At 38.7% G+C, this 27,986-nt stretch overlaps 2 long non-coding RNA genes across 5 annotated transcripts in view; one reads left to right on the top strand and one right to left on the bottom strand.

Annotated features, from left to right (window-relative positions):
• Nucleotides 1-191: 191 nt before the first annotated feature.
• LOC148223962 (uncharacterized) lies at nt 192-27,851 on the bottom strand. Its single transcript, XR_015803180.1, has 4 exons — nt 27,407-27,851; nt 8,003-8,183; nt 1,880-2,012; nt 192-1,199 (listed from the first exon to the last, which is right to left on the bottom strand). It is a non-coding gene; the product is annotated as an uncharacterized LOC148223962 (long non-coding RNA).
• LOC148223963 (uncharacterized) overlaps nt 3,331-27,986 on the top strand; it is a 29,199-nt gene continuing 4,543 nt past the window's right edge. The window contains exons 1-4 of one of the 4 annotated variants that reach the window (XR_015803178.1): nt 3,331-3,739; nt 10,606-10,701; nt 23,276-23,389; nt 25,643-25,703. This is a non-coding gene — a long non-coding RNA (uncharacterized LOC148223963). The remainder of the gene's footprint in view (nt 3,740-10,605; nt 10,702-23,275; nt 23,390-25,642; nt 25,704-27,986) is intronic. The other 3 variants (XR_015803179.1, XR_015803177.1, XR_015803176.1) reach the window with 3 other exon arrangements.

Below are 27,986 nucleotides of genomic sequence, written 5' to 3' on the forward strand. Positions count from 1 at the left end.
GAGCATGTCTGTGGGAGAGATACCACTACTCCACCTTGCTTTTGCCTCCATCTATTTCTGCTAAATGAATTTTCCACTTTGAGACGTTTCCATTTTCCTTGCACCATTACAAGACAATTTTACACATGATGACAGATGCAATTTGTCTCATTTAGACAAAGGAGCTTTGATTAACATTCCAAATACATCTATTGGATATACAGAACTCCAAATTTTATTTAACAGCATAGAATAATCATCTCACACAGGCTGATCTATTAAAAATCTACTTTCCTTGAATCTATCTTGGCATTTCATTAAGCACTGGAAGAGAGACTTCCGCTATTTCCCTTGTCCATTTAATATTAATATAAAAGAAACTGCAAAGCAGAGAAGTATACTTAAGGTAAAGGGAGTACTCGACACTTATTTTTATTCTTTTGGGGTTTTAATTCTGCCTCTGTCATGGATTTTTACCAAGGGATCATAAAAGATTACTTAACCAGGAAAAAAAACTAGTTGACAAGATTTCTTATCAGCATGTCTGTCTTCGTTTTGAGTTGCCAATTTAAATAAACTTATTTTTCCTGTTGTGAGACAGAACTAGAAGCAAAAAAGCAAGGCAGGCCTAAAACTTGAGAGAGTATAAAAGAATATTTATTAACTACACAAACAAAGAAAGAAGGAAAAAAAAATTCAGAATAAGATTTTTTCAGATCACTCCTTCCCTCCCTCTCCCAATCTTCACAACAACAAAGCAAACATATAACAAATACTTCGGTCAGTCCCCAATTTAGTCTTTCTCAGTTCACCTTTGGAGAGAGAAGCTTCTTCTTGTTGAAGTTGTAGGGATTTTTCCCACAAGAAGGAAAAAGACACTTCTCTTGTGGTTTTATCTTTCACGATTTGCATCCGCCCAGGAACCTGCAACCGTGACGCTCCTCCCAACTCTACAGCCGTCCCAAAGTTGTAGATGTGGGCCGTGTCTGTTTCATAGGGTATTACTTTTAAAAATGAAATGTTCTACAGCAAAGATTCTCTCTGTTTCTTTTCTCTCTGTTCAGGCTTCATCTTCAGAAAACTGAATTCCCCTTCTTTTCTCAGGGCAGAAATTCTCAACACAGGTGCTCTTTAGTCAAATCATCTATTAAATGGAACATTTCCATCCCCCCATGTCTCTTTCCATGGTTTATAGGAATATTCAGTACATCAGTTCATCCCTACAATTTTACAAAAATATTTTCAGCCATTTCAGCATCTTCTCATTCTCCTTCCATCTTAAAAACTTAGCTCTTACTTCACTGACTTCAGAAATCTTCTTATTCCCTTTCATATTCAAAGGAAAGGCTGGAGGCTTTGCAAATCTTATCTGAGCACTAAAAAGTTAAAGTTTAAAACAACTACAACAGTTAGGCCAGGCTCAGGCTGCAGTGAGGGGGGCAGCTGAGGTGTCAATCAGCCTTTCTGGGGCTGGGCTGCAGCCCCACACTGCTCATGGCCACCCGGGCAGGCCCGGCCCGGCCGGCAGCAGCAAGAGTCGGCCTCCCCTCACGCCAGAGCCGCAGGCCCGTGGAGGAGGAAGCCGTGAAGGTCTTATCACACAACCTTTGCTCCCCCCGGCCATGGCGGGAGGGGGAAGCTCGGGTTGATGTTACCTGCTCAGCTGCTGAAAAAACAAAGAGACCCAGTTCCGGATTACCTCCTTCAAAATGTGTGTGCACGGAGCGAACTAACTTTCTCTAATTGACTGTTGCAAGTATCCTAACCCCCACAGAGAAAATTCCCTTAGGAAGAACCTCTTTCTGAGTTTCTTCTTCCTAAGTCAACCTATTACATTAGAAGAAAAAAAAAAAAAAGTCCAAATTTAAAAGACTTCAAACATAAATTCTAATTAACATACCTAAAGTGATTGTGGCCATTTTCAAAAGTTCAGATTAATTTCCCCGTGGGGTATATGTCCAGTACTATAGACACTCAGGAAAGCTTTCCATGCTCAGGGAGGCATGCCGACTACTTCAGTGAAGATATACTGTCTTAAAAGGACAGAAACACATTAAATTTTCAATTTCAGAGCTACATCCAGTTATAAAACACCTCCAAAAAAGTTGACATATTGAACTAAAAATTTTGCTGTTGATCTGTGTTTATCACCTATTAGAAGTTCCTACCCTGCTACATTCTATCTTGTGAAGTTATTCATAAACAAATAGCACATGTTCACTTCAGCAGAATTTAGAATGTTTTAATGGTTAACAAATAAGATTTGTTTTCACAGTTATTCCGGGATTTTTCAGCGAATATTCGTTCAACTCAATTTCATTGTTTCCAATTCATGCCAAAACTTTCCTCTTTTTCCTGTTCTGTTTCACTATATTTCCTGTACTGCCTTTTCATTTCACTTCATTCCTTGATTCCTCATTTCATTTTCTTTCAGGAAAATTCTTCATTTCATGAAAGGAAATGAAATTTTGAGATTCAAATGAGTATAATCTTGTAAAGTTTCAGTCCATTTCGTTGAACTTTATTTCACTCCATTCCATTTTATTGTTTCCACTTCATGACAATTTTTTTTTTTCACACTAACCTTCAAACAAGCCTGGGGCTATGGCTGAAGTGCCTGTCCCCATGCATGGCCCTAACCAGAGAGGTGTGGAGGCAGCACTATTGTGGCCCTGCCATGCTCCCCTTGGCCTGCCTGCCCTTTTCCTCTCCCAGCCTCATCTCTAAGCCTTTTGTCACTGGTGCTGAGGTCCCCATCACCATGGGGGTTCCAGACTAGGAAGATGTAGACTCAGCATTGTTGGGGCCCTGGTAGGATGGCCTTTGCATGCCTTTTCCAGCCCCGTTGTTCCTGGAGCTCTGGGCTCCCTGCTCTCTCAAGGCTAACCCTAACCCTAATGGCAGATTGGCACTGTTGCCGTGGTCCTAATCACCATAGGTGGCACAGAGAGTGGGGCCAGCAATGTTAGAACCCTGCTGTGAGGAAAATTCTTATTTTCATGAACGGAAATGAAATCTCCAAATAGGGAACAAAGTGAACTGAACACAAAGAAAAATAATTATGATGAAATTAAATGCAATTTTAAAAAACCTGAAAATTCTGAAATTAATTGAAAACATTTAAATGGAATGGGATGACATACAGTGCAGTGAGAAGTTCCAAAAATTTCCAAAACAGCACTCTTTGAAATCAGGTAATGAACTTGTCTTTGAGTGATTTATGATGATAGTCTATTCTCTGATCCTCAGCTTTATGCCTAAAAATGGTTGCTGTATCTTTAAAGGTCAGGGCTGGGGGAGGTTGGGCTCTTAGCAGGCCTTTTTTAAAGCCTTACTCCCCAGACGTCTGGGTGTGGTGTGGTCTGATTTTGCTTGCCTAGCTTGGTTTTGTTGGCCCAGTCAAGCTTTTCCTTTCACTGGCTTTGGAGAAGCTGCAGCAGCAATCTTTCAGCTGCCTTTGAAGTGAGCTGAAGTCCCGCTGCTAGTCGTAGAGCAGAGAAACGGGTCTGGAGGGAGGGAGAGCAGTCGCTGGGAACTGGCAAGAGAGGGGCTGATCCATCCTGGCCCCAAACCTCAGGAAATTGAGTGGGGGAGAGAAAGCACACCAAGAGGTTCCAGCATAGATGCTTCATCTGTGTGGAGAGGAGGTCAATGCCAGAGAGATGCCACATTTTCATCTGTTGCCTGAACTACTGTGTGAAGCTCCTGTTTATTTGGTTTTCTCCCTGAAAGAGATGACTGTATGTCGCATCATGAGCAGGTATTTTCCCTGGCATTTTGGGTTTTTGTTCCAGGGGGGGTGGAGGGGTGGTTTAAGTCTACAGTTTAATATCTAGAATTATTTTTTTTCCATTGCATTCTATTTGTTAATAAACTGGGGGGGGGGGGGGGGGGGGTCCACTTTCATTCATATGTATTCATTTTCTATTGGTGAAAAGGGATTGTTGGAAAGCTTTTAGAGATGAGTCATTTCAGGGTGTCTTCTCCTAAACTTGCATCCATACTGAGAGAAGGCTGATTTTACTGCTTCTCATAGGGTTAGGACTGAGCAAATCACAAAGCCCAGAGCTCCAGAGACACTACAAGTGCAAAAGCCAAACCAAGGAGAGTGCAGCAATGCAATATTCCTCTCTATACATGCGTGGCACCACTCATGTGGCACCTGCTTGGCACCTCAGCAAAAGGCAGCTTTTACTGTTCTGCTGAGGGTTAGGCTTGTGTTCAAGAGTAGGCTTCAGAAGACCACAAAGCCTAGACATCCTGGGACAAGGCAACTACAAAAAGCATGCAAAAGGGAGCACTTCATGTCATCTCATTACATTTCAGTACAATCCTTTCATTTTAGAATTTTCCTTTATTTATTTTCACATAATTTCATTTCATTAGAACTCCACCCAAGTCAGTTTGTTTCAGTTTGTTCTCTGACTTTGAGATTTTATTTCCTTTTATGAAAAGAAATTCTTCATTTCATGAAAGAAAATTAAATCTTGCAATTTCAATCAGGATCAATATGTCAGGGTTTGGTCCATTTCCCTGCACTACATGTCACCACATGCCATTTTATTGTTTTCCCTTTGGTGCAGAACTTTCTTATTTTCTTTAAGCATTTAGTTTCATCAATTTCTTCTCCTGTCTTTTCGTTTGACTTCGTTCCCTGATTTGGGGATTTCAGTAAAGTTCATTTTGCTACGTTTCAGTCCTTTTCAATGCACCTCATTTAATCACAATCTATTTGGTTGCAGTCACTCCATTACAATTTTTTTTATTGCATTTTCTTTAATAATCTCTCCCTTCCAGATTGTGAAACTTTCTCTCCTGTATTCAAGACTTCATTTTGTTTCATGAAAGAAATACCTTCTTGGCACTGTCCCAACATTGTTCACTCCTCATCTTGCTGCTTGGCACCAGCATCAACCCAATGCTGGTTTTAGAGCTCCACCTAGGGTTAGGATTACGTTTAGGGTTAGGGTTCAGAAAACTACAAATCCCAGTGCTCCAGTGCTAATGCAAAGAGGCATGCCAGGTTGAACACGGCACTGTCCCAACATCGCTCCTTCTTCCTCTTTCTGCTTGGCACCAGCCTCGAATGAATGATCTACTTATTGCTCCACGTAGGGTTAGGGTTACACTTAGGATAAGGGTTCAGAAAATTACAAAGCCCAAAGCTCCAGTGACACAGCAACTACAATAAGGCATGCCAAGAGGAGCACGGCACTGCCCCAACCTTGCTACCTCTGTCTTTTTGCTTGGCACCAGCCTCGGCCAAATGCTCTGTTCTTTAGAGCTCCATCTAGGGTTAGGGTTTAGAAAACCCAGGTTTCAGAAAAGCATTAACTCCAGAGTTCCAGGAACACTGCAACTGCAAAACTAATAACAAGGGGATCGCTGCAGTGCCCCAACATTGCTCCCTCCACACCCTGCATCTTGTCACTACCCGTGTGCTGGGCACCTCGGATTTAGGCGCAACAATGTCAGGGCCTTTCTGGGATTATCTTTCCATGTCTTTTCCAGCCCCATTGTTCCTGGAACTCTCGGCTCTTTTACTCTCTCAGTGCTAAGCCTAACCCTAATGGCAGCTTTCCTTATTGCCATACGTGGCACAGATTAAAAAGTGAGGAGCCGGCAATGTTTCCACCCTGCTATGAGGAAAATTCTTTGTTACATGAAAGGAAAAGAAACTTCCAGACTTCAACGAGTATAATTTCATTAAATTTTGGTTAGTTTTGAAGCACTTCGTTTCATTCAATCCCATTTCAGTGATTTAACTTCTCCTAAGTATTTTCTTCTTTTTAAAATTTTATTTCATTATTTTTCCTCTTCTGTCTTTTCATTTAACTTCTCTCCTCGCTTCCTTATGCCATTTCCTTTCGTGAAGCAAATTTCATAAAAAGAAATGAAATTTCAGTATTTCACTGAGTATTTCACTCTGTTTCCATCCATTTCTGTGCACTTTGCTTTATTCCATTCCATTTCATTGCTGCCACTTCACGCCAGATTTTTCTTTTTCATTTAATTTAATTTTGTTGTACTTCCCTTCCTGTCTTTAACTTCATTCCTTGATTCTTAGCTATGCTAATTAAACAACAAACATATTTTTTTATTTTCCTCACCGTCAGAAGATTGCTGCATTATGATAATTTACCAAAGGGGAAGGCTTAAGAGAAAATTCTATTCCACAACTCTGCATTTTCAGTATTTTTTTTTTGTTTTATGAATAGCTGTATATTGATGAAAAGGGAAGAAACCGTATTTTTAAAAATGCTAATATTAAAGATTCAGATTTCTCCAAATCCAATCTTTTTTTTTTCCCCTTGCAAGAACTACTGGCCAAATTCTCTCCACGTTTTCAGATCTTTTCCACTATTTCACAAATGTAATTTTCAATAATTAAAAAATGCCTGCAAGCAATTATATTTTAGTTACAGATCATGTCTACAATAGTCAAAAAGCACTTAGTGTGATTCTGACTTCTAAGTTCAGAATAAATATAACCTTCAGTTCATTGTCAATTAGTCCAGAACCCATGGTTGCATGAAATCCAGTGGTAGGTTAAGTTGAACTCCATGATCCTTAAAGATCTTTTCCAACCGAAACTATTCTTAGCTTCTTAGAACACTCACCTCACTGCTGGCATTCACCTTTATTAAGATGTAAACCTTTACTTAAAATGGAGGAAAAATCAGACTAAGCTGAAAAGCACATGACATGAAAATGCAGGTAGCTATTTTTTTAAAGGAAATAGATATTCTATATCACAAAATCAATTTTAATTGGACACTTATGCTTCAGCTGTTCTCAAAACACTGAGTCTAAAATGATAAGTAATATCAGAAATAGAGGCAAAACCTTGTTATAGATAAAAGGACAATAATATTATGACATCTGTTTCTCATATCTGTATTAAATTCTTAGACATACTTTCATAGTAGAAATTCTGGTTTATTACTTCTTATTTCTATGAGTGTATTTAAATTCAGATTTATCTCTCAAGTAATTTTGCTGCTGAAGGCACTCACCTAGCTCAAAATACTTACATTAGGTAACCACAACTTTTACAGAAATGTCTCTAGTAACTGTTGGAGGTGGAAAGGGGAAGATCAGTTTTCATGTTTTCATACATTACTATGTTATTGCAATAATGTTCTTAAATTGATCCTAACTTAAAACAATATTAAATAGAATAATTTAAAGTCTATATGAAAATGACATTAAAATGCAATTGAATGCAGCTTCTAAATGTCTTTTGGCTTTTTCTTTAAATTCCTGTGATTACCAAAAATATATCAGACCTGTGAACAACTTTAAAGCCCATTAACCTAAAAATACTACAAGAAGCAGATATTTCTGAATAACTAGGTTATATTTCTCTAGGACTATAATCAAGCTCAGCTTTTTTTCCCTTATGATCAAATTATTAGCAGGTGTTAGTTGCCTCAGGGAAGTACTGTCTGCTTCTTAGTGACTCTCCTTAAACTCACCATCTATAGAGAAGCGTATTTGCTTACGGAGTAACAGAATTTTGACCCACGGCAAAGAAATCTGTAGAGAAAAATTTTACAATCACCTGTGACTAGAGAAAAAAATAAAAGAATGTTTTGCAATTTTTAACTTCACTTAAGTTCACAAAATCCCATGGAGGACATAAATTTGGAGCCACTTAGCAAAGCATAAAGTAAGAATTCCTAGTTCAAATGGTGTTTGTTGCATAAATGTCACTATAATCACAACCCTAATCAATTTGATTTTAATGCTAAGCTGAAGTTAAAACTTCCTCAGGCAGCTGTGTCAAATCACTACTCCAGTGCAAAAAGTTCAGCAAAGGTGTAGCATGCATGAATGCTCCTTTTTCATACCTTGAAGTTCTCCTTGCAGTGGAGACCGTATCTTGTTTTTTACAAAATTCTTATCTGCCAGTCTTTGCTCTCTTCACAAACTCAGTTAAGACCCAAGTAAGCAAATGAACTACTTGGATTGACTCAACTTCTCCAGCACTGAAACAGGCAACATGAATATGCCTACTTACTGAGGATGCCTGCATGCTGCAGTTCTCCTCTGCTTCCACAGGAACCATGGAAAACAGGAAAAACCATTTCTTCAAACAGTGACTGCATACACTTCCATTTCCTGCTTCTGCTGGTAAGAAATCAGCTTCAACAATCCATTGTCAGGGATGGACTATACAGCGGCATAGCACCATGTGCACCCTAAAAAAGATGACACAATATGTCAAGTAGGATGGACCCACAAGGACCATCAAGCCCAACTCCTGGCCCTGCAATGACCATCCCCAAGAGTCACACCAGTGCCTTGAAAGTTGCCCAAATGAAAATACATTGGCAAGAAGTCCCAGACTGTACAAAGTATACTAGACAGCATGAGACTCCTGTTCTTTTTTGCCCCTGGGTATTGCCAATTTCAAAAAGTCATGGCTAGAGAATGTTGCCATAAGCATTTTCCCAGTTTACCAAAGTGAAATTCCCATTAGTAGGATACAGAGCAAATTGGATATTGGGCAACTTGACTATGCTGTAAGACTGTATGTCAATTCTTGTCAAAGTAGTAGAAGACATAAGGCAGCTGCTAACCAACTGATACAGCACAGTATCAATCCCTTCATAACTGCAGCTATCCCAGGAAATACCATCTCAGTAGAAGGAACAGTCGCTGTTCAGCCCTCAGAACAGTTTACACATTACAAGATACCATATCGGTAATATTTCTGCTGGAGCGCAAAACTACCCACTAAATAAGCTCTCTAGTCAATTAGTCCCTGCACAAATTCAGCACGTGACAATATTTTCGCACACTTCAGAATTATGTATAAAACTCTATGCAATGTAATTCAAAACTACTACCAAGTTTCCCCAAAATTCCTCAAGTTGTTCAAAATTCATATGTTATTTGGCATACTATGCCGGCAGAGGCCTATGCATGAATGGAGAATGCAACAGTATACTGTACCATCAAATATAAAACATAATAAACTTTGATGATAAATAAACAGATGATCTTAGCACCTACACAGTTTTGCAGCTCCAAAAAACCTAAAATTAGAGCAAGTAATTTTTTTTCCATAAAGCATATTTGGAATTCACAACAATCCATGTTATTTCTGCTATTTTCTTAATGTGAAAAGATATAAGATGTAGCACTCGTAATATCAACACAAGCTGTGTTTTACAATCACCAGTTTTCCCAGATAAAGCAAACAAAAAAATGCACAAAGACACACAGTTGCAATATAGCAAAATTTCAATAAAAGGACACATTTGCTTACACTCTTCAGTGAAGACATCTGCTGACATAAATTTGATAACAAATTTGATTTTCTGAAGGCAATATTTGCCCTAATATATGAATCTTCCATTGAACCATAGAGGGGCGTTTACAGAGCAAGTAACCTACCTAGTATTACCAAGCCCTGTTCAGAATCCTGCTCACCTACTTATATCAACAGAACCGTTTGTGGCTGATTAAACTACCTTTGCTGTTACCACAGGTTTATTCAAAAATAACTACAGTTAATGACCAAATATAAGCAAAGCAACTACATATATATGTATAGCAATCCTTCATCTTTTACCTACACCATATAATCTCCGTAATAGGCTCTTCAACAGGCACCCAGTTCTGTATGCACTGCTCTAACCATTCCTCTTCCATATCCTCTTTATTCCCTCAGTCTGCTGCCTCTTCAAGAACCCTTCCAAACCAAAACATTCTATAATTCTATGAAACACACTGAATCTTTACACAAGGAATTTGATGAAGCTAGGTAAAACATGCTGATTTAGTTGAACAAAACTTTAAAAATTAAAGTGGAAAATGTAGCTTAACGTTAACAACTGAATTAGCAAGAGTAACTCCATGATAAAATGAAAGTCCATAGAATAAAGATATTATCTCTTGTGTAATTGTGTGTCTGAGCTGTATAATCATGGTTCCTAACAAATGTGATTATCAGCTGCCAGAATGATAAGCATTTTGTCATCATTCCACTAAGCACAAGTGCTAGAAGCAGCAAAATTAAGAAGATGCAATAAAATTAAATGGACTTAACAGGATAAATGGTTACCAGAATTACTGAACCTAGTACTCAATGCTAGAAAATACTAGCATGGAGTACTCTGTAGGGCATTATCTTTCTTTAGCTATAATTCTTTCTTCATACTAAAAAATATTCTGAACATAATTTTTCACTGCAGCCTAGAATTCTTGCCTCTTAACCACTGTAACTACCTGTACTCAAGATGGCCAAGTATTAATACTTACAGGACAAAACAAAATGTCGTCTTTCTACCTTTTAATCAGTAGAATGCTGTACAAAACAGAAGGGGAAAAAAAAAGAAAAAAAGAAAAAGTTGAATGCCCGTAGAATTATTAAGAAGGATGAATACTTTTACAATCTTTTGGTGTATTTCCAGGATGATAATTTGAATGGAGAACTCTACAGCCATCTCTGCCAGTATTTCAGAAAAGAAACTGGCCAGGCTTATTTTTTAAGTGTCCCTTTTTGTACTCCTGCACCAATGGTTTAGAGACAGTTACAGGCTTTGTGAAGGCCCAAGATATTGTTCTCCACTACCATGGTTTCAAACTTTTTTTCTTCTTTTTTTTTTATTTTAGCTCAAGGAAGTAAACAAGAAAATGTTCATCAGTATCAAGGTCTCCAGACTCTCCCAGAAACAGTATTCTATTCCAGGCCAACCAACATCTCATGAGGTATCTTAATTTTTAATATACTTCAGATAAAGCCCTTCAGAATGACACGGCTTTCTCTTCTGCTGACAGTTACTGTTCAGAATTGCCAATTCACAGAGAATAAACCATGTTAAGTTTGAAACAACCCCTTGTTTTCAGGTCTCCATTAACTTCTAAATTGTTATTACAGCACTGCGAAATCAGCTCCATGTTAAATAGAAGCAGTAGTGCTCTATTTAAACTCTTTTTCCCCCCAATTTTTATGCCAACAAGCATGATTTTTTTTTTATTTAGAAGTCTTTGCATTCCCTACTGTTTAACAAACACTCACAATTGAATAATCTTACCTTCTACTTTATTCCTGCTGTGTGAACTAAGCAGAATACTGAGACTATTTTATCTAAAGCATCACCTGGATTTGTTAACTCAGGTAGAACAAGAATCAACTGATCCTAAGCATATACTAAGGGATTTTTTATTTTCCACAAAAAACTCCCAGTGAAATTGGTGGTTGGGTCTAGAAGAAAAATGTGTAAAGGCCAGGAAAGGTATTTGACACATTAAACTATACTAATGCTAGTACAATTAGGAATTTAATCTCTCCTTTAACACTCAAAAGTCAGGAAATACAAAATTATGGTTCCTGTAAGTGTCTTAACTCATGCTCGTGCATACATGCTTTATTTTATATTACACCCTGTTAAATTTCTAGGAACTATGTGGTTAAGTTATAGTTGTTTTTCAAGTATTAATTTGAAATTCTTGACTGGAGAACACGAGGGCATGAAAGAAACATTCAGCCGTGTGTTACATAGCTACAAGCCTGTCTCGTCTCTGCAAACAAGCAAATTATCTGTAAAACTTGGTGGGTTTTGTTGGAGCTTTACTTTACTGCAAATGCCATCAGACCTAACTAGCAGAATGTTCAGCAAGGACGAGCACTCCACATAATCAAAAACTCCTGTGGTTTAAAGTGCATCAGCTGGACAGGTGTTACTCAGTAGTCAAGGCAAGGAAGGTTGAGTTCTTCAATTTCTACTTTTTGGTATGTCATCATAACTAAAGAATTGCAGATATCCACTTGAGGGAAAAGGAGTGGTGAAAAACTATTCAACCTTCTTTGACACTGAGGATCAAAAAAGTGGATAGAGAAGGAACTAATCTGAAAAAGATAAATCATTTCATTTGTCCCATACATACCTGCAACATGCCTCAAGAGAGAGCAACTTTCCCGCCTGTTAAGCTCATGAAGTTGCATGTGACTTTTTAAGCAGAAAATTATTTACTGTATTTTACAATATTCAGTAAATGTTCCCTTTCTTGAAATTTAAATAAAGGTAACTTTAACATAACTTCCTTTAACCTAAGGAAGTTATGCAACACCATTTTTTATTTTCTCCATCTTCATTTAACTGTTGTTTTTCAGATGACATTAACTTATGTTAATTCTTCAAAAGCCATTCACTTAAGTAGTTTCTTTATTAAATGTGTTTGCTACCTGTCGTGGTTCGGCTCCACAACGTGGAACCGGACCAGCCGAGAGTGGCAAATGAAATAATCAGGACAGGTGCGATCGAGTAACCTGGAAAAGACCTTCAATAAAAGCAGCAAAACAACAAACATACATGAGCTGATCACAGTATGGGGCAACCTCAAAAGACCCTGACAGTGGGGTGAACAGAACCTTATATAATCTTATTGCAGGGGTAAGGAAATAATGGACAACAAGAACTAAAAACATCACCATATATGGAACAAGTTGCCAACCAATCATAACTCATATAAGGAACTACTTCATTAACATAACTGCACCCATAATCCCGTTCTACTCACCCTAACCTAAGCATATATCTCTCTTCTTGGCATCTTGCTTCCTGAGTCCTTAAGTTGATGCCTTTGTTGTTGACAAAGGCTGGCCTACCATCCCCCCCAAGCAGTTGAATTCTCAGTTACCTATCAAGCATCAGAACTCTCTTAAGCTTAAACTCATTCACAGGAAAGACTTATATTGTTTCTACCTACTTTAAGCATATCTTGATATAACTAGGAAACATAGCAGGATTGTAACACTGATCTCATATTAACACATGCATAGCCACAGGCATTTAAAATTTTTGTCATGGGGTGTCATAGGAAGAAATATTACAAATCACAGGATTTATTACTACATTTTAACACTTTTCTCAAACTGCTCCTTTTAGTTCTGCTGTCTCTTTTTAAATCCATCATCATGCAACAGCCTTTGGTAATGCCATATGTTTAATCCATGTGGCATAAACTGTCCCTTTTACATGTTTTGGCAGGAAACAACTCTAACATGAGAAGGATATTGCCTGACTCCAAAATATTGGCACCATAATAAAAAATATTTTCCTCAAAACCCTCTCTCCTTCAGAAAGTTATGGTATCTTCAGAGGCAATTGGTCATGCTCCATTTGGCATTTTTATTACTCTCCAGCTGAAGTGGATCAGCTACAGAAGAACCTGATTTTCCTTTGGGGTTTTCAGCAGTGTGTTTCAAGCCCTTCTTGTCAAACACAGATAAATCTGGAAAATAGAACTCTTAAAGTTTCAATAACAATGCAAATTTAACAAACTTAATAATTTCACTTCATAATTTTAGTGTTTGAATTGTGAGGTTGGAGCTTTTGTGCTGGCAGTGTTATAAAATGCTAATACTTAACCTTGCATATGTCAACACTCAGAGAAGCAAAAGCTTTATTTAAAATAGCACTGGTTGCCAGTCAGCTCCAAAAAGAGATGTGCTAGACCTGTCCCTGGCATACAGATGTCATTTGCTATAAAGCAAGCAACTTCTCTTTACTTCACCCCTCAGAAATACCTTCAGTACCAAAACAGCCTCTAGAATCAAAAGCAGGTTTTGCTCATCTGCAATGACTAGAATGCTTTGAGCAACTTCAGCTTATGTGCTGTGTTCTCTAGCAACTCTTAGCAGACTGGTACACAAAGCAGATAGATCTGGGGCCTTAGTGATATTCAAATGACTTTGCCAACACTCAAACTCTTGAATTTGGCCTGGCTGCAAAGAGGAGCACTTGCCCCTGATAAACACAAAGGGAGGAGAGAAGTACTTCAGCCTGTACCATATGCTTAATAACTTTGCCATTCCCATATCCACCTTAGCAAAGTAAAGAGAACAGAACCCTTTTGAATGGTCCTTGCAAGCTCTTTAAATTTTTTTATTATTATTTAGTCATATAATTACAACCCTTTTTTCAGCCTCATCTATGAACTTACATTTTCCATTTCTCTGTCCACATATGGTGCATGCCCTGGGGCTCCCTTGAGAGCAAAGCCTCCAAGCATTGCTACAATGCATTCAGCAACAAACCCAGCAGGATACTAATAGGCTGTCTTCATTAACCTTTGCTGATCAAACTGTGCTCTTGTATTTGCACTCTGCACATTTCTGATGTCTCATAAAGATTCATATTAGGAATTTTAATGGCAAAAGAGCCTGTATACTAAATTGTTTATGCACCGAAAAGGAAGAGCGGCTGCAAGAAACAGTAGACTTTTTTATTTTTCTCTCATCAAAGCAGTGGCAGCACTTGAAAGAGCAAACTGAATATAGGAATGGATCAATAGAGGAACAGTGCAGATGATAATTAATGCGGGAAAATGGCTATTTAGACACAGTAACAGAAGCTGCCATTCACCAGCTATCCAAAATAAAAGGCAACATGTTCTGAAAGCCATCAGATGGCATCAGTATTAGCTCGTGAAGTACAGAGAGTCCAGTATGATATATGCCTTTCTCAAAACATTGCTGTCATCCCTCGTAATACACCATGTGAACAACTGAGAAAATTGAGTTGTTACCAACAGAAGTAACTTTTGAGGTTAAATACCTTGCCTTTAAGATACTTGTGTAATTTAAACTCCATATCAGATTTTTCAACTTCCTGCACTCATAAAAGTTGACTAGATTAAATTCAAAGTAATTTTTAAGCCATGGAGAAAGTTGATCAGGGCAACTTAGAATTTTATATATAAAAACAATAAAATCTTCTGACTTTCTTAAGCAAATATCTCATACAAGTGAGTCTCTTAGTTTCTCACCTTCTCAGTGTGATAATGAACAGTCTGTAGGTTAAATGTAAATTAATTAATAGTATTTGATTAGTTTGATACAAAGGGAAGAAAACAAAAGAGCTATGATACAGTTCAAAGACGTGGTAAACTCTAAGTAGAGTTACAACTGAATGAACATAAAAGCAAATTTAAGATAGCTGTGTCAATAAAAACAAAGAAGATATTTTCAGAGCCATCAGAGTTCTGTAGGCCAAACAACATGATGATGAGTTATTAGCATTAGATTATATTAAAAAAGAGAACAGAACAAAATTTCATATTCCCTCTCTGTATTAGGCATTGGGTAGCCTTCTAATTGCCATTTCAAGGAAACTCAATAGCTACTCTTTGCTGGAAGAAGCACCCTTGCCTTAGACCATGAGGAAAATTAAACCACAGCTCTCCCTTCGTTTAATCAAAGTCTATAGAAGCCTAACTGCAATGTGCAAGTGGGAGAGAAAAGGTATAAGCACATAAAGTCTGCAAAACCTAGGGGATGGAGACAGAGCTTCAATAAATATTTACTATTTCTGCTTTGTTGAAACAAGTAATTCAAAACATTAGCAATTCACATCATGTTCCTACATTGATTGCCACACCTTCTGAAAGCCCAAAGCTCTTCTAAGCAAGGAAAAAGCTTCATAGGTTACCAATGAACATGAAAGAGTAGTTTACAGAAATTTAGACACAACATGTTCAATAATTTCAGTGGAATCAAGCAAATCTACACATTACCCTTTAAGAATGAACTGAAATAAGAGAAAAAACCTCTCAAAGGGTCAAGTGTTTTAAAGGCTTTGCTCTACACCATGGTGGGGAATACAAAAATATTTTAAAATATTTTAGTAGGTAGTCTTCTTGTGGCTGTTTCTATAATTTTTGTACATCATATGAATAGTTAGTAGATATTATTTTCATTAAAACTGTACTGTTGCTAATTACAGTTGTTCATAGATGAAAAAGATTGCAATCATTTGTAACCAGTGTTGTGGAATGTTGTTTCTCTTTCATTTCAGAACTCAGATAGGAAAATTTAAGATCTAAGTTACCTCTTGGATGATACTTTGGGCTTATTAACACCACCCCATGCCCTCCCACATCTCCGTTATTGCTGTTAAAATTGATTCATTAATTCTTAATCTAAAAACAATTAATGTAGGGTGTGAAAGGTTAAGCTTGAGATAAGGTGTGATACAAAGGGGATGACAGGCACCCTGATGAGAAACAGACTGGCTCTGATCTTTTACAAGCCAAGTGGAGATGATGTTGTTCTGCTATGGATGAAGGGGCTCATTATCCCAAAGATAATTGCCCAGATGCCACACCAGTGAGGTCACACAAAACATAGCTGTGATTGCTGAACCAGTATTGGAACTAATTAACAGCTAAGGCTGCAGACGTTTTGTATAGACCTCCACTTAGATGCAGAGCCTTCCTATCCCATCAGGGTTAAGCATTAAGTCACACTCCTTTTTCTGCTGAGTGAAAACATCATCCCACCCATCAGAAGAATGAACACTTTGGTGTTACTTTTACAGCATTTTAAAATTCATCCTTTCAGTCATCCTGTACATATTCAGGGGCATCAATAATTTTTATCCCCGTATCAATTAATGATGTGGCATCTCTTTTGTTTAATGCAGAAAAAAAGTGTATCACAAATTAAGGGTAAGCCTGAAGTTCTAAAAAGGGCTAACTCACACTAAGAGAAAGCAACATTTTAATTTTCCATCGTGACTATTTTTTCTGCAGTCTCTCATTCTGGGTTACATTCCTTACTTTAAAAGGTGAAAGACTTTATGAATTGAGACCTATCTGGTGCTTTCAGAGACCAATCTATTTTTTAGCCACACATAGTTTACAGGAGTATTTCAGTCAATAATGCAGCACTAAATTCTACACTTGTAAACTTACAGGCCTCTGCAGACTCACCCTTGATTTTAATGGGTATTTCAGCATGGGTGCACACAGCCATCCAAGTAGAGGTCACTGAAGCAACAGGGGATTTTCCATGACAGCAGTATGCAGGCCAGATAGGTAGCTTTTAAATAGTCTTTTCCAGATGCTTTAATTTCTTCCAGCTTCCTCAACTATATCTGGCATGTTCTTAAGGCCTTGAAAAACAGCCATTGAAACTTGACAATTCTGCATTTCTGTGCCAAAATTGAGAGTAGTTTCAACTTTTTGCCCTTGTGAATTCAAGCTTGCTAGATCTTTATAGTCAAGAAATACTTCATATCTTTAAAAAATTTTTATTATCTTGGGGAAAAAATGTGTATTTTTTCCTTTCAAAGTTGGTTACATTTAATCAGATCAGGATCGTTTTCTAAGAAAAAGTGAATTATTCTGGGGATTTTTGCCTTTTTTCACTAAGGGGAGAAGACTTTGCTTTTAAGCTGTTGTGAGACAGTACCTTTCCTACGTTTTACCCCCTCATTTCACTCACTGAACCAAAAAAAAACCAGCTGTCTCAATCCCAGATGGCTAGCTGTTTTCTCTGAATCACTTACTATTACAGGATCTCTTTTCCAAGACTGATGTCATTCCTACACAAGGAATATGTAAAAGCCTGAATCCTAGAATGGCTAAGCTTGGAAGGGACCACAGTGGGTCATCTGGTCTAACCTCCCTGCTTGAGCAGGGTCATCCCAGAGCACATGGCACAGGATTGTGTCCAGATGGTTCTTGAGTATCTCCAGTAAGGCAGACTTCACAACCTGTCTGGACAACCTGTTCCAGTGCTTGGTCACCTGCACAGTAAAAAAGTTCTCCATATTCAGGTGGAATTTCCTGGGCATCAGCTACTGCCTGTTGCCTCTTGTCCTATTACTCAGCACCACTGAGAAGAGCCTAGTCCATCCTCTGACCTCTGAGGAGGTCCCCTCTCAGTTGTCTCTTTTCATGGCTGAACAGGCCCAGCTCCCTCAGCCTTTCCTCATAGGAGAGATGCTCCAATCCCTTAATCATCTTTGTCACCCTTTACTGGATCCACTCCATGTCTCTTTTGTCTTGAGGAGGCCAGAATTGGACACAGCACTCCAGATGTGGCTCACCAGAGCTGAGCAGAGGTTCAGGATCACCTCCCTTGACCTGCTGGAATGCTCTTCCTAATGCACCTCAGGACACCATTGGCCTCTTGGCTACAAGAACACTGCTGGATCATGGACAGCTTGGTGTCCACCAGGATCCCAGATCCTTCTCTGCAAAGCTGCTTTCCAGCAGATCGGCCCCCAGCCTGTCCTGATGCAGGGGGTTATTCCTCCCCAGGGGCAGGACTCTGCACTTGCCTTTGCTGAATTTCAGTTGGTTCTTCTCTGCCCATCTCTCCAGCCTGTTGAGTTCTTCTGAATGACATCAAATGTAGAGAGGTCTGCGTTCTAACGTCCGTCTGTGCTCTGCTTTACTGACGCTGCTCGCCTTCTCCACCTGACCTGGCTCGCCCAGCTAGCTCCTGAAGGCGAGACCAGTGCCAAGAGTGGGCCACTTCCAGGATCCCGGGAAACCCAGAATGTGGTTAGGGCTCAGAACCCTTACAGCTGTGCGTGCGTCCAGAGAGGAGTAAATGATGAGGGAGAGTCCTTTTGTGGTTCCAGGAAAGGGTTTATTAGGAGAACAGGAGGGAGGCAACTGAGAGCAACGAGAGGACACCACAAAAGGCACAGATCGGAGGGTGACGACAACTAAAGTAGGGGACCTCCCCCAAGGGAGGGTACAACCCAGTAACCAATTACAGTGACCGAGGGGTGTAACACAAGGCAGGATTACGTACATCATTAACCAATAGGGGGAAACATAAGCAGGGAGTAATATAGTACAGCAAATGATACACCGAGGAGGGGATGATTAACACAGAACTATCTGGAACAATGGGAGGGGCCAGGAGGGACTGACATAGGCTTGGGAGGGGATTAGAGAGGCGGGCAGGGAACAGTCTAGAAACTGGGACGGGGCAAGGGCTGATCGACAAGGGTAAGGGCAGGAGCTTGGATAACTAGAAATACAATAAACAGGGGGGTACAACGCAGGATCAAACCATTACAACATGGGGGAAAACAAAGGTGAAACAAAGGTAAAACAACACACCGCAGCACTTTACCTCTTGCCTGCCACTTGGAATTTCTGCCATCCCTTGCAGTTTTTGAAATCTTTGTTTCTTTTCAGAAGGCTCATGTTACACAGAGGCTAATACAGTATTTCTTCTCTTAGCCAATAAGTTCAGTTGGGGTATGTCTTTTACCCCATACCTTCTCACTAGTTTTTTTGTCAGGTTTGCTTAACAAAAATATGTATCACTTGGGCTAAGTTTGCCTAGTTTTAAAATCTAGCCATGCATTTAAATATGTATATTATGTATACATAAATACATATATGTATGTATTTAAGGGAGCGTTACATTGGATACTCTTTACAGTGACGTGTCAGGTTTTTCTGACCATATGAAGGTAATCAACAGATTCCACTCTTTAGAAAAAAGTTAAAGGCAAGTAGTATAAATGGTTAGTGATAGCAAAGCAAAAATAGAAAGAAATCCAGGAATTAATCTCTGGAAACCTGTAACAGCTGTCACAGATTGCTGTAAATGGGTAAAACCTATATTAGAAAGAAGACACAGTGATAATATTTGTAGGGTCTGTAAGAGGAATCCATATAACATAAATCTAGTCAGAGAAAACTTCCAAAGATTAAGAATAGCTATTTTGGATACATGGTAGATATTTGGGTATCTAAATGTGGAGACCTTGAAAGGCACTCCCATTTAAAAGACTGGAGAAGCCTCTCAGTTATCTCCTTTTGATAACGAATCCTGTTTTATCAGGTAAGACAACCCTTGTTCTGTTCCTTGGGACAGCCCCCTGCCCTCTGTCTGTCAGCCTTTTGGTCACTCCCACCCTGGTTGATCCTTACACTCTAACCCCACTCTTGTAAAACCCCCATGTACTTAACCCAAACACCCAGACCATTGCCTTTGCCTCTGATCTCTGGGACTGTGCTCACGCGTGGCTAAAATAAGTATCTCTGTAAAACCCTCACAAAGGCTGTTTCTTCACCTGTTTCACTTCAACAAGAACCCCAACCACAACATCTAAACCTGGAAATGACAGCTTTCAAACAAACCCCTAACTATAAAATTGTCATGGTGTTCTTTTTCACGTATATATGTATTTTCATGCCTTTGCTTTTTCCACAGTTCAAAGACTGATTTATTACCAGAGTAAAACCTGTGAGAAAGGCAAAAAAAAAAAATAAAGGCAGAATTCATTCAGGTTCTGGTCTAGTTCCAGTCTTGAGATCCCCAATCTTACTAAAATTATTCTGTATGTTTGAGTTTTAGTGGCTCTGGAGATTTTAACTTGGAATAGATAAAAAACAGAAGAAGGGAGCAAACTCAAGGCCTGACATAGAGAACACTATACTGACTTCAGATTTTTAAATGCTGATTCAGTGCTTGCCAGTCCAACTTACTAAATAATTTCTAGCAAGAATCTAATATATTCATCTACTGCTCCACAGTGCACAATGTCTGATTCATAAAGGTGTGAATCTTTTGAAAAGTCTGCTTTTAAAAAAGTTATTTAGGTTTTTTTATGGAAGGACTCAACATGTTTTAATCATTGAAGCAACCTTCTGAAAAGAAATCTAGTTTGGGTTTAAAGATACAAGCATATTGGCTATGCAAAGCTCTAGGTTTTACCTGTTTTCATGGTATTATGTATAACATTACACCACTATAATCTAATATTCTGTTACTGTGTCATAAAACAAGAAAAGAGAGCAAACTGATTACAGATCAGCAGGAACATAGAAGCTGAAAAGGCTTTACAGCATATATACATAATGTATATTGAAAATTTGAAAATCCTGGAGTCCTGGATATTTTGAAAATGAGAGCAAATATTTTATAGATCTATCAATTCAATGTATAAAGAACCTCCAAAGTAGACAAGAATAGGAAGGAAAAGGATAGATTTTGAAGTTTTAATGTCAATGCATCTCTAGTAACAACTAGTTAAGGTAGACTTGCAGAGCAACAAGATGAAACACAACATAAATACTTTAAGGGCAAATTTGAAGTGATTAATTTTTTTATCAGTAACAGAAATAAAAGTCACAGTGCTATGATGCTAGGAGACTAAACATGATCTTGATCTTACTCATGATCATGCATGATCAATGCACGCTTCATGATCAAGCATGCACACACCTTGGTAGAACCACTGGAAAGCAACAAAGATGGGGAACAGAAGGTCTATTAAAAGAAAGAAGAAAACAGGCCCTGGAGGAACTGAGCGTGAGCTTGACATTCTCAGCTTCCAGTCACAGTTTTGTCTGCAGTGCAGACAGATGCTTATATTCTTGACAACTTACTTTTTAGCACTGTGATGACAGAAGTTTGCTGCTTCTGCAGATGGTGAAGTTGGCATCTTTGAAATAATTTAACTTACAACCATTAATAATTTAATAAATAATAAAAATTAATATACATACATGTAATAAAGTTAAATAAATTTTAAAACTTAATATTTTCACTAAAAATAATTATATGTGCTAGGTCTCATAAATCAAGTCCACAAATATAAAACACATAACTGTTATCTGTCCCATCAGAAGGTGAACGAGGCTATATAAACTACAATTACATCTTTCACCCTCCTCACACTACACAGAGATCCCTGTTTTGAAGACCTATCGTAAAGTTGGCTCAGTAATAAGTAAATAGAGAGGTGTTCTGTTGCTTCCCAACAGTATGACTATTCATGTGGTGTTTCTGTCCATCGTATATATTTTACATTTTTTCTCTATAGGGTCAAAATGTGATCCAGTAGTTCCCTGGTTGAAGTACCTTAACAATACTTTAAGTGAATGCAAAAGGCAATACTGAAACACATGCTCATATGTCTGCAGTGTCTGTCCTGCTACAGTGTTTGGATTACAATTTAGATAAGCATTAGCAAAGACAGTATTACAGTTGGAAGAACATTTGCTGCACAAAAAGAGTACTTTGACTCAGAATATGCAAGAAATTATACTGAATTACATTGGAAACAAACTCCAAGGGACTGTCGGTATAGCAGAGCCACAGGAATGAAAGTCCATTTGTATTCTTGCTTGGCTAGTGTTGGACAACTTGAACAACTGTATATTTATATTTATAGATAAAATATACTATTCAAGAGCAGTGTTTCATGGTAGCATAGAATCTACTAATGAATATACATTACTACATTAATTTTACCACTTTATTGCATGCTACTTTAAATTTTGTTTCTGTTTACTAAAAATGTACAAAATCACAAGAGAAACTGTTTTGAATTTAATAAAAGAGGATGTTCAGATGATAAAGCAAATTATCATGGAAAAGTAGCAGTTAATTTTTTTTTTTTAAGGTAAAAAATTTTAAAAGTTTCAGAACTTATAACAGTAGACATAATGGTAAGCCACCAGAGCATTCTGGGTCCAGGTCCTAAGGCAGCAATAAGTGCCCACCACAAGCTGTCCCTAAATTGTAGAATGGAGTCATGTGGAGTCATGTACATGCTTATGATTGTAAGCATGCATATCTGGACTGTGACCTAGGTTTATTATTTTTTTCCTGTTTTTTTCTAGGCTGAATATACCATATATTCTCTCTGATATTCACATCTCTCTCTGTCCTCTTCAATTCATGCAGCAAGAAACCAACTATCCATCACCCTTCTACCCCACCTCTGTCATATGTTGGAGCCTGGCTCTCTCACTCTGCTCACAGGGACAGCAAGATTTGCCAACTTATTTACTTGACAGACTCAATTTATACTATGTATTCTTTAAAAATATAAATATATTTGACTCAAGACAGCAGTGTCTCTGAATGTATCAGAATATCATGGCTTTGAAGGGTTCTTATATGGTACAGAGAAGTAATAGAACAAACTGGAACTAATACAGAGGTGCACTTTTTGGAAACACTACTAAACTGAGCAATTTACTAAGCTTTCTTTGACACCGTTAATGTCGGGGGCAGGGGGTGAAAGGGGAAGACAGAAACTGCTTCTCTGTCTCAAATCTAATCTTTCCTAGGATATGTGCTTCCCAGTGAAAAAAACGATATATTTCTATCCCAACCTGTTTGAGAGGTATATGCATTTGAATAGGGTAAAAGCACAGGAGGGATTCAAAAGCCAGGAAACAGAAATCAAATACATTTCCATCCTCTGTGCAACTGGATCTGTACCAGGGGAAGGGAGGAAAGGGAAAAGGAAAGGGAAAAGGAAAGGGAAAAGGAAAGGGAAAAGGAAAGGGAAAAGGAAAGGGAAAAGGAAAGGGAAAAGGAAAGGGAAAAGGAAAGGGAAAAGAAAAAATACCAAGTAAACCAAAAACAAGCCCTCCCAGTTTTCCTGATAAAAAAAATGATAAAAGTGGTAAAAAAATATTAAAAAGTGATAAAAGCAGTGAGATCAACAGTGGGGTTTCTGGGAAGCAATCTAGCATTTCAAAGTAATCCCTCCCTTGTTCTCCACAGGCCACTGGACTTCCTTGCAACAGCAGAATATAGAAGGATATGCCTTTTTTGGGCTGAGAAGCTTCCAGATTTTTCCAGAACCACGGCCTGCTTCATTTCTACACAGGAGTTGTGGTAATTGAACCCAAATTAGAGTATTTTACAGTGCCTCCAGGAAATAAATCAAAGTAGCACCAACCACTGTATTATCCCTGATGTAACTCCAATTGCGTTCCCTTCACTGGTGTTCGGTTCTCCCACTACCCATAACACTCACTATATAATCTTTGAACCATGCCATGAAAATCCAGTCTCCATGCTCAGGTCACCAGTGATAATGCAATCTGATCCAAAGCAGTCCAGCTTCAGACAGACCCCTTTTGCTCTTCTCTGAACTCTTTCCTCTTTTCTTCTTTTGCCCATGCTCAGTTGAGGAAACACAGCGCACTGCCAGTCTCACTGACAGTATAGAAGGAGGTTTGGAAAGGCTGTACATGGCACGGGGCAAACATTAACCAGTATATGCACAGGCTGGCTGGAAAGAGGAAGAGGAAAGCTGTCATGGCAGGCCCTGGGATGGTGGTGGAGTGCCATGACCTTCTAGAGAAGCGTCCTGGGGAGGATGTCCTCAAGGCACAGGCACGTCCTCCTTGCTTGCTCCCAGGCGGAGAGTGATTTCAGCTCCTTTAGGAGCTCTCCACTTTGGCCAGCGCAGGAGGAAGAACCAGGAGCTGTGTGCAAAGCTCCATTCTTCTTTCCTTGAAGGGGTCCAGGGACAAACCGGCTCAAGGGGACTGAGGGAGCAGGGTTGATACAGGAGAGCCAGGTAGAGCAGCAAACAAATCATCTGAGGGCTCAGGGGCAGTACAAGGGGGGAAGGGCCAATGGGGTACAGCCAATTTACATGAAACAGGGAGGCATGCTGGGAGTAACGTTTTTGTAACCATTACATTGAGGGAGTGCTAAGCGCATAACCTCCAGGGGAGAGAAGCAGAATTCTCTTGCTGAGAGGCTTTCAGCCTCCACAACAAACAAACTCAAGGAAGTTAATTCAGTCTGCTCAGTTATGTAAGTGCCTGTTGCCCAGGGTATGCTCCTCTACATCAGTCACTTACATTATGTGCTTTTTTGCTGCTAGCGCTGATTAAAATACCTTTCCAACTCTTCTTCACCCTTCTTTTGAATCAAAGTCATCTCATAATAACCTCAGCAAATGCGACCACCACACTGCAGCTATTTTTTTCTTCAAAGCTATCTGCCCATTTCATTCCAAGTAGTTTCAAAGTAATGGAAACGCCATTCAGAGATGAATAACTTAATTCTTCCTCTTAACAGCCTTCCCTATCTCTTCCATTTGATTTGGTGCCATTGCCAGCTCAGTCAATGTTTAACAGATATTTCTTGGTGTAAAGACCTTATTTTCTAAAATATTTTTACAGTAGTTAGGCAAAATTACACTTTTTTAACTGCTTTCATTTCAAAGATAGTGCTATGGCCAGGAAGATAATTGAAGTAATTACAGCCTGTCAACCAAGATCTGTTCACTATGACTTTTCAGGTAATTACACTTTTTAATATTTATAATGTAATGTATATAGAGAAACAAATGGGATTACTAGCATAGAGCAATTGCTGATTTTCAAAGCTCTAAAGCAATGAGTATAGAGGAGAAGAATGAGATAGTTTATTTGAAGAAAGACTATCCAATATAATTGTTTGAAGTATATTGCCATTTACTGGACATTTTCATCTAATTCACATTAAGCTTTTATAAAAAGGCATTACTATTTTGGAATTTAGTCCTTCTGATAAAGGACTGTATCAGTCACATATGTGTCTGTCTTGTGCACACTGTAGAATTTAGAAATCTAATTCAAGGAGAGATCTGCTCCATTTGGTGTCAAACTTCTAACACAGCTCTGTTCAACACAAACAAATACTCACACAGCAATCAGCAGCTTGTTCCAGAAACTCTTGGGGCACAGTTGGCTTTGTCTTACCTTCCCATGCAAATGTAGCAAGAAATAACTACCAGTATATCCCAAGTATTTATCTGCATGCCAGAAATACACATATATGTATATTAGCTTAAAAGGAATGTCAAAGTGTCTTTGTGCATAATTTCATTCTTGTGACCTTCCTGTCATAAGGGAATCACAGTTACCAGGTGATACCAAGGAAATCAATTCCACAAATTGACACTGCTCTGTCTGTTACCTATTCCTTGGTCAGGCCAACTAATTCGTATCCCCTGTCTTTTTTTCCTTCTGGAACCACCAGAAACTGTTACTTTTGAACAAGGGACTGTCTGGAATGAAAACCTCACTTAATCCAATGGCCACATCTCAAGACACTCCTGTTGTTCATAGGCTTTCTTTTCTATTGCAGGTACTTCTAGCCTCATTTTTGTCGATTAAGGGTAGCAACCAGGATCCCAAAAAATACCAAGGTTTGGTTTGATTTGCCTTCGTTTCCTCCATCTATATCTCCAATTCCCTACTCACCCAGACATTTGTTGTTTTGTTTTTTTTTATTATGGAGCCATATTTTGTTTTTAATTTCTACTTGAACAAATGTCACAGATGAGAAATTACAATTCACTGTCCCCATCCTGTCTCCATTCAACAGAGTTAAGAAGGGATCACAGATTGAACCTACATACTCCTTTAGTAGGCAGTCAAGTATTTTTATGTCCTTTTCCACCAAATTATTATGTATAAACTCATAGACTTCACATGCTGCACCACTACTTCACTGCAACCTCATAGACTCCTGACTGATACATTGTCTGATACTACTACAGCTCCTTCCCATGAGTGGCCCAATTTTTTGGAAATAACTTGGCAAATTTTAAAAGCTCCCATAATGTCATTCTTTAGCTGTAGAAAGGACACAGCATCTATGACAATTCGGGCATATTGTTTGCAGTCTTAAGCGTCCTTTCTGCATTCTTTTTAACCTAAGCATTACCAGATTTAGCAGTCATGAATCCATTTTCACATGAACACTTTTTTTTTTCTTTTTTCCTCACTTCTTTTAAACATTTATGTCATGTGTTTCTTTTTATCATAGAGAAGCAGCTAATACATTTGTACAGGTAGCACTGCCAGAGTACATCAAGTGTTCCAAAACTAGTCACATATAAGACTAATGCCAAACAATCTTGGTGTTTGTTGTAAATAATGCTTGCAGGCATGATAGAAAACAAAACTACTTAAACTGTGTCCTGATTATTTTCCAGACAGCTTCAACTCTGAATTTTTGCTCTCATTCTTCTCCTCAGATTGTGTTTTTAGTTTGTTTTATCCCTTTATGGTGTATGGGCCAATAACCACTTAGCCAGAGATTGGCAGAGGGAGTCCATTCAGCGTCCATGTTTTGACCTCATCTTTTCACCATCAGGGCCTCTGTGCTTCAAAAGTCTATCGAGTTCACTTACAGCAGGATGGCTATGATGTAACTCTCTAATCTCAAGCTGATTCATGAACACCTATCCACTGACATCACAGATATTAATGCCCTGCTGCACCCAGTAGAAGCAGAGAATTAGCATTACTCCTGGTGGCTTTTGGATCAACTTAATCAGACTAACCATATGGGTTATTTCAGTTTTCTTCTCAAACCTGTAATAATTACTGCTTTTGAATCAGTCATTGCCAGCCAGATGCTCCTAATTGTCATTTTTGAGTAAATAATAATCAGGATCAGATAGATGAAAATAATTTTTTCTTCCACTCCCAATTATGAGCATAAAAAAAATACTGGATGTATCCTTGGCATATCTTGCTCAGAACAAAAACTTGGAACATGTTACCATTTATAACAAATGCTGCTTGTTTATACAGAGCAAAGCTTTCTCAACCCAGAACTCTGTCCCTTTCTTGAAGAAAAGCTACTGCCAGCACATCAATTAGCACAGGGTAATTCAAGTTCAGCCAAATTAACATAAGGTTTTCTTACAAAGAGAAGGAGAGCCAGACTGAAAGGCTATTTGAAGGCAACACACTTGTTAACATGCAAAAGTTGCAAGCAGATATAGAGACATCTTGCGTCTACATCTCGCAGCATTTTCATTATTACATGAAATTATTTCATTAAATTTTAAATTAAAAAACAACAGAGAAACTCCACACAAAACCCAGGAATACTCACCAGCCTCTAAATTAGTAGCCTATCTCTGACAGTAGTTGCTTTAATTTTTATATTAAAGTCTGTCCACAGGCCCCTTCCTGCTGGCTCCCAACCCCCCCTGGTGTGTGGCACAGAGAGGCTGGGGTGAATGGGGTGGCTTAGCAGCTCCCTGGCTCCAAAGGCACCCACACCTATAATTATAACCTGTGTGTTAACTTAAGGCAGAGCAGGGATTTGGGTTCTGCTCCCCTCACCATGTCAATTAGGTATATAGCAAAACAGGGTTTCACAGAATCAGAGGAAGGTTTGCGTTCAAAAGGACATTATCTACTTGCAATCCCCTTGCCATGGGCAGGGACAGCCTTTACTAAACCAGGTTTCTCAGAGCCCCATCCTAACTGGCCCTGAACACCTCCAGCGATGGGGCATGTACAGCTTATCTGGGCAACCTGTTCCAGTGCCTCACCACCCTCACAGCAGAGAACTTCCTCCTAATAATCCATCCCAAACCTCTTGCCATTTAATCTGAGCAGTTAAAAAAATCATAAGTACATAACGGTATCTATTTTTCTCTATCTGCCTGTATGGTTTGAGGCAGAAG

This window comes from Sturnus vulgaris, chromosome 4 (assembly GCF_052056855.1).
Source record: "Sturnus vulgaris isolate bStuVul1 chromosome 4, bStuVul1.hap1, whole genome shotgun sequence".
NCBI classification, from domain to species: domain Eukaryota; kingdom Metazoa; phylum Chordata; class Aves; order Passeriformes; family Sturnidae; genus Sturnus; species Sturnus vulgaris.